General features: G+C 37.2%; 1 long non-coding RNA gene across 1 annotated transcript; it reads right to left on the bottom strand.

Annotated features, from left to right (window-relative positions):
* Positions 1-537: 537 nt before the first annotated feature.
* LOC113044049 (uncharacterized) lies at positions 538-1,361 on the bottom strand. Its single transcript, XR_003275847.1, has 3 exons — positions 1,233-1,361; positions 1,001-1,099; positions 538-771 (listed from the first exon to the last, which is right to left on the bottom strand). It is a non-coding gene; the product is annotated as an uncharacterized LOC113044049 (long non-coding RNA).
* Positions 1,362-6,583: the final 5,222 nt, after the last annotated feature.

Genomic DNA, 6,583 nt, shown 5'->3' with positions numbered 1-6,583 from the left:
TAGACCTTTTTAGTGTACATTTATAGACATGACCAGTAGATGGTGCTTATGTAAAATCTACAAATAAAAAGTCTGCAAATAGTGTAAAGATACTAAAGAAGGAAAAAAAACTCTGATCTTCCTTCACATCTATTATCTATGCAATACTGCTACATGTTTCCTATACAATTAATCATACAAATATTCCCATATCAAGAGGAAAATATAAAGGATTTGGAAAATAAATGTGCAAAACTTTAAATTGGCTTTTATTACAAAACTGTACAATGAAATGTCCATTGTGAAAATGTTTCATGTGTTATAACATTTCATGTCAAAGAAACATTATATATTACATAAAAGGGCCTGGTCAGACAAAAATAGTAAAACACATTTTAACTTTTGACATTATAAAATAATTTAAGTTATAAAACCATTTAAATATAGTATTTGAAATAAGTTTGGAGTAATAATACTTTCAGTGCTTCAGCTATACAGCAAGTGAAATCTAATCCAAATGCTTTTGTCGACAACATCTGCGTCCGGCGGTTACTGGCAATGTTTTCAGGTCTTCTGTGATTTCCCATCAGCTGTTTTAGGCAAAAATCAAAACCTAGGATTCTGATTGGCCAGTGAATGAGCATATGGCAGCATGCCATTCCACTCACAGGGTTTCTAGAGTTTCCAGATCCCCCCTTCTGTCCTCTCGTGCTCTTCTGCAACTTTCATTTATGGCTTTATATCTGGAAGCAGCTGGATATCTTTAAAGTGGGAGTGTTGTTGATGTTCTTGCTGTTGCAAATCAAACAATAAAAAAAGTGCACACATTAATCTAATGCCTAATATTTACCTTGTGGATACAAGTGCATTAAGAAAATTAACAAATTGATTCTTATCCTTAGTAAAAATAGTAGTTATTTTTTTATATACCATAAAATATAAGATTTGTGGCTAATATTGTTTAGTATGAGTTCATTATTACTGATTAAGAAATGCAAGAGACATAACAAAATGTCCTTACTTTTTCCAGCAAGTCTGCAGGTTAATTCCTTGTTTTGTTTCTGGACTCAAGCAGCGCTGGATGCCTTCAGTTGAGTTATTCACGGGTTTTAGTGTCAGTCTGCAGACATTAAAAATGCATCAAATGAATAAGATTCAGTCTAGCTCATAGGATTTCATGCAAACAAAGTTTACATACAGATTTATACAGATTTAACATGTTAAAAACTCATAATAAAAACTCATAAACTCACATGATTTCAACCTTTTCACACTTTGATCTTCGGGGGAAAATAGAGAACTCTTCAATTTCTTCTTTTGGGACATATCTGTTCAAACTGTTCAAACACCAGCACCTGTCAATTGCTTCACCTAGAAAGCATAGAAAGATTTATTTAAAATGCATGATTCTGACAGAAGATATTAATTCTGCATAAAAATCTCTCTCCATCATGAAAAAAATTATAATAATAATAATAATTTAAAAAACATAAAAGGACCAAATTCCTGCAATATCTGACTATAAATAAGCAATATTAAAGTGTCACCAATGTCTTACCTCCACTCAGTTGAATACAAACTACTGCAGACAGCAGCAGAAGAATGGCTCTGGGTAAAAATGCCATTACTAATTTGCTATTGTAATAAATATGTACAAAACACAAAAAGATCAGCTGCAGTGGTTTGCTGAGCTTTTAAGAAAGTAGTAAGTCCTAGTGGAGCTGTAGAGAAAGAGTGAGGAGCAAAGCCTCTCGTCTGTCTTTATATAGGGCAGGAAAGGGACATTTCCCAGCAATCATGCTGTTTGGAATTTCCAAATATCTCCCTGTCAAGTAGAGGGAGGGGTATAAGTAAAGGGAAAAGTAGGGAAAGTGAGAGAACTAAGTGAACTAAATAATTCCAAACAAATGCAGGCTAGTAATAAAATAAATAAATTGCTGACTGCACATATGTATTTAAAAAGTGAGATTTGAGATTTGAATTTGAAATGATTTATTATATATTTACACAATAGCTCTGTGTGAAAATGTGTCATATGGCTATTTATGCTGAATTTTTGTTTCTTAATTTGTCTTGTTCAAGTAAAAAAAAAAAAAGAGTTCCCCTTAAAACATTTTTATATATATCACATGCATTATGCATTTAGTTAAACTCAAAATATATAGAAAATCTAATCTAAGTATTTGCACACAACCCTTTTAAATCAAAGGATTTTTAGATATTGCAAAAAAAAAAAAAACAGTCCAAACATTTGATTCATTGTGTTTCTTAGAGATAAGAAAGTTTATTCTCCCTGTATCACTTCTGTTATGTGCATCTCATTTACCAGAACCAGTGACTCAACATCCAAGCGGATAACATTCAGCAGCCCAATGATGCATATCAATGTCAGAACATGCAACCGCTGCTACTGTCTGACATGTTGAGGCAGATCTCAATATCATTAAGTCTGACAGAAGTCTGGAGTCTGACCATTGCCCAATTTTCATGGGATTTTGTGTCATTTCTCCCTGTTTCATTAATGGCAAAATGCACATAGCCTATAGGGACACATTTAGTCCTGAATCAGTGTCTTTATTATGTCTTTATGATCATAATGTTTCGGTATCATTGGCTCACTAGATCTTAGACCCTAGACAGGCTTTGCTAACATAATGGTAGTTAACTTTGTTAATATAATGTTAAATTGTGAATTGAAGGGATAATTACCCCAAAACCAAGTAGGTAATTTATCCTACTAACCAAATAGTTTATGTTGCATTGAAAATACAGAAAAAAAAAATCCATGGAAGAAAGAAAGTAATTCAAGTTTGGAACGAAATGAGGGTGAATAAATAAAATGACAATCTTTTTTTGGGGGGGGGGGGGCGGGGGGGTGGGTGCTCATTTGAGAGAAACAGTAAAGAATGTTAATGCCGATGCCCAACAGAGATGGCTATAATGTGAGGTTTAAACCTCTATGAGAAAGCATGATGAGTCAGTTGTTTTGACCTATTTTCAAAATTTTTTGGGATGAAGTAAGAGACAGAAAAGCGGAGAGGAGGCACATGTTGTCCTACATTGCTGCAATTGTCACTTAGACCATATACAACTTTTTAATTATTATTTATGATTTTGTATATCCTTTGTATTTATTTTCCCTTACATTTCTTTACTCTGTAATTATACACCACAGTTCAATATATATATTTTTTTGGTGAAAGAATTACTTTTATTTATCAAATTGCATTAATAATAAAGTGACAGTAAAGACGTAAAATGTAAATAGATAGGTGTGAAAGCTTTTGCCTCTTACTGTTTTTATACAATTTTTATATTTTTGCATGTTCACAGTTGATTCATTCTGATCAAACTAATTTTAATATTACACAAAGATAACCCAAATAAATAAAAATGCAGTTTTGAAATAATTTTTTCATTTATTAAGGGCAAAAAAGCTGTCCAAACCTGCCTGCCACGGCGTGAAAAAGTAATTGCCCCCAGTCTAATAACTGGTTCTACTACCCTTAGCAGCAAAAACTGCACTCAAGCATTTGCAATACCTGGCAATGAATTTTATCCTACTCTTCTTTGCAGAATTATTTTAATTCAGCCACATTGGAGGTTTTGAGCTTGAATGGACAGTTCAAGGTCATGCCACAACATTCATCTCGATCGGAATCAGATTTAAGTCCAGACTTTGACTTGGCTACTCCAAAACCTTAGTTTGTTTTTTTCTTGAGCCATTCAAAGGTGGACTTGCAGGTGTGTTTGGGATTATTGTCCTGCTGCATAAGTGTGCTTGAGGTCACAAACCAATGGCCGGACATTCTCCCTGAGGATTTTCTGATCGAGTGCAGAATATATGGTTCCATCAATCATGGCAAGTCATCCAGGTCCTGAAGCAGCAAAGCAGCCCCAGACCATCACACTACCACAATGTTTGACTGTTTATAAAATGCTGTGTTGGTTTTACATCAGAACACAGTGCACACACCTTCCAAAAATTTCATTTGCAAATTTTGTTGCATCAGTCCACAGAATATTTGCCCAAAAGTCTTGGGGATAATCCAGATATTTATTGGAAAATGTGAAACGAACCTTTGTGGGTTTTTTTGGTCAGCAATGGCTTTTTCAATGGAACCCTCCCACGGATACTGTTTTTGCTCAGTCTCTTTCTTATTGTTGAATCATGAGCACTGATCTTAATTGAGGAAAGTGAGGTCTGGGTTCTTTTATGACCTCCTTGATGAGTCGTCGTTGCACCCTTGGAATAATTTTGGTAGGCTGGCCACTTCTGGGAAGGTTCACCACTGTTCCAAGTTTTCTCCATTTGTGGATAATGGCTCTGACTTAGCTGGAATCCCAAAGCCTTACAAATGGTTTCATAGCCATTTCCAGACTGATACGTTGACTATTTTGTTTCTCGTCTGTTCTTGAATTTCTTTAGATGGAGTTTTGATGTGTTGATCTTTAAGCAAACCTGACTGTCAGACAATTTATTTTTAAGCGATTTCTTGATTCAAAATCGCTGGCAGCGAAGCCTCTGTGTGGCTAGTGAAATTTCACTCAGCTTTCTAAAATAATGTGGTTAATCACAGTTCTTTCATGATTTAACGGAAGGGCTAATTAATTTTTCACATATGGCCAGGAAGGAAATTAAATCATCATTTAAAAACAGCATTTTATGTTTACTTGCATTATCTTTGTGTAATATTACATTTTGTTTCATGATTTGAATCATTAAAGTGTGACAAATATGAAAAAAAGATAGATAGATAGATAGATAGATAGATAGATAGATAGATAGATAGATAGATAGATAGATAGATAGATAGATAGATAGATAGATAGTGATGTTCACATTACCTCATTTTGGATACAAATAAAACGTCAGGTCATGCAAAGATTATCTTGTCTCTTTGCGTATAAATCTAGATTTATTCACATTGGCCATTAAAAATCTCTATACTATACAAATTCATTTGCCCCCAAAAATAGTGGGGGACAAATTTTTGTCTTATTTTGACTTAACAAAGAGTTGTTTACTTAACTTTTTTAATAAGTCCATTATTTAATAATGCCATTATTTTGTTCCTTCAGATTCGTGAATGTGCACAAACACAAGAGGCGGGATTTATCACATAAATAGGGGGTCTGTTCAAACTCAATGGGCTCAGGGTAGGCAAGAGAAATGCACAGTCCCACTGTAGCTTTACCTGCTGATATAGCTGTTAATGTTTCCTTAGGAAAAAAAGAGTGATTTATAAAAAAGATAATGTTATATTTTTATAATATTTGCATTGTTAATTTTTGTTCCTCTTCAGGAACTCGAGCTGTGTCAGAAACACTATGGGGAACGTGTTTAACGTGAGCAACCCTGAATATCGTTAGTAATCTGTCCAATGGAAGACTTTGTTGCGCGGGGTGACGTAAGCGACCAGGAAGCTAAAAAAGCACATTCCGCACATCTGGCGTCAGCTTCGCGTCTTTCAGCAAGAGCTCTGTGTGTGAATGTCCTCAGTTTGTCTTGTGAGTCTTATTTACTGTTGTCTGTCCCAGTTAAAGCTCCAAAACATTTAAAAGAGCAAGGTGAAAACCAAGTTTTTTAAAGGTGAATCCAGATCACTTTCAGGCTGTGTGTTCCTCCCTGCCCGTGATATATAATGAATGGGGATACACACAGTCTCTCAGCATGCTGAGTCGGCTCTCGAGGGGGCCGACTGTCCGCATTGTGAAAGATTGCCAATGCGGTTGCTTCGATCCCGAAGGGCTATCTTTGAGGAGGGAGCCTTTGCAAGGTGCTGGCCCCGCTTCTGCTGAGGCAGAATGGCAGCTGCACTCATGGGGTTCAAAAGTGGATCTGGCAGAGGGAGAGTCCCTATCTCCTTCAACTTCGGCCAGATCTGGTGCCCAATCCCAGAGAGAGGGATCGACACTCCGCCTCTCTTCCTCTGAGGAGGTTGACGTGGAGATTGTTGGCAGGGATTCACCACCCCACTCACCACAATATGAGGAGATTTTAGAGGTGGTTACTCGGGCTGTGACCAAACTCAACATTGACTGGCCCGCCGGAAAACATTTGAACTGCAGAAAAGCAAGCTTGATGAGTGCTTTCTGCGGGCGAGTTAACAACCTCCTAGCCAGGGCCTTCCCTTTTTTCCTGATCTGCACAAAGAAATAGCCAGATCGTGGAAACACCCGTTCTCACCCCGCCTCTACATCCCCTCTTCTGATTATTATGGCAACATGGTGGGGATGGGAGAGCATGGCTATAGAGCGATGCAACAGGTGGAACAGACACTCGTGAGCTATCTGTTCCCAGGAGCTGCATTGTCTCTGAAGGCCCTGGTATTGCCCTCCAAGCCTTTAAGAACAACCTCGGCTTTGGTGGGCAAAGGGTATACAGCAGCAGGTCAGGCTGGTGCATGTCTGCAGGCGTTCCAAGCCAACCTGCTAAAAGAGCTAGATGAGGGAGAGGAGATCAAGTCCAAAGATAAATAAGAGCTAAGGCGGACCGCTGATCTCTCCCTCAGTGCTACCAAGGAGACTGCCCGAGCGATTGGGTGGTCTATGGAAGCTATGGTGGCCGCAGAGAAACATTTATGGTTGACCCTGTCCGAAA

The sequence above is a fragment of the Carassius auratus genome, chromosome 26, assembly GCF_003368295.1.
Source record: "Carassius auratus strain Wakin chromosome 26, ASM336829v1, whole genome shotgun sequence".
NCBI lineage: Eukaryota > Metazoa > Chordata > Actinopteri > Cypriniformes > Cyprinidae > Carassius > Carassius auratus.
Note: the sequence above shows the minus strand (reverse complement) of the source record. Positions and strands in the feature narration are given on the sequence as shown.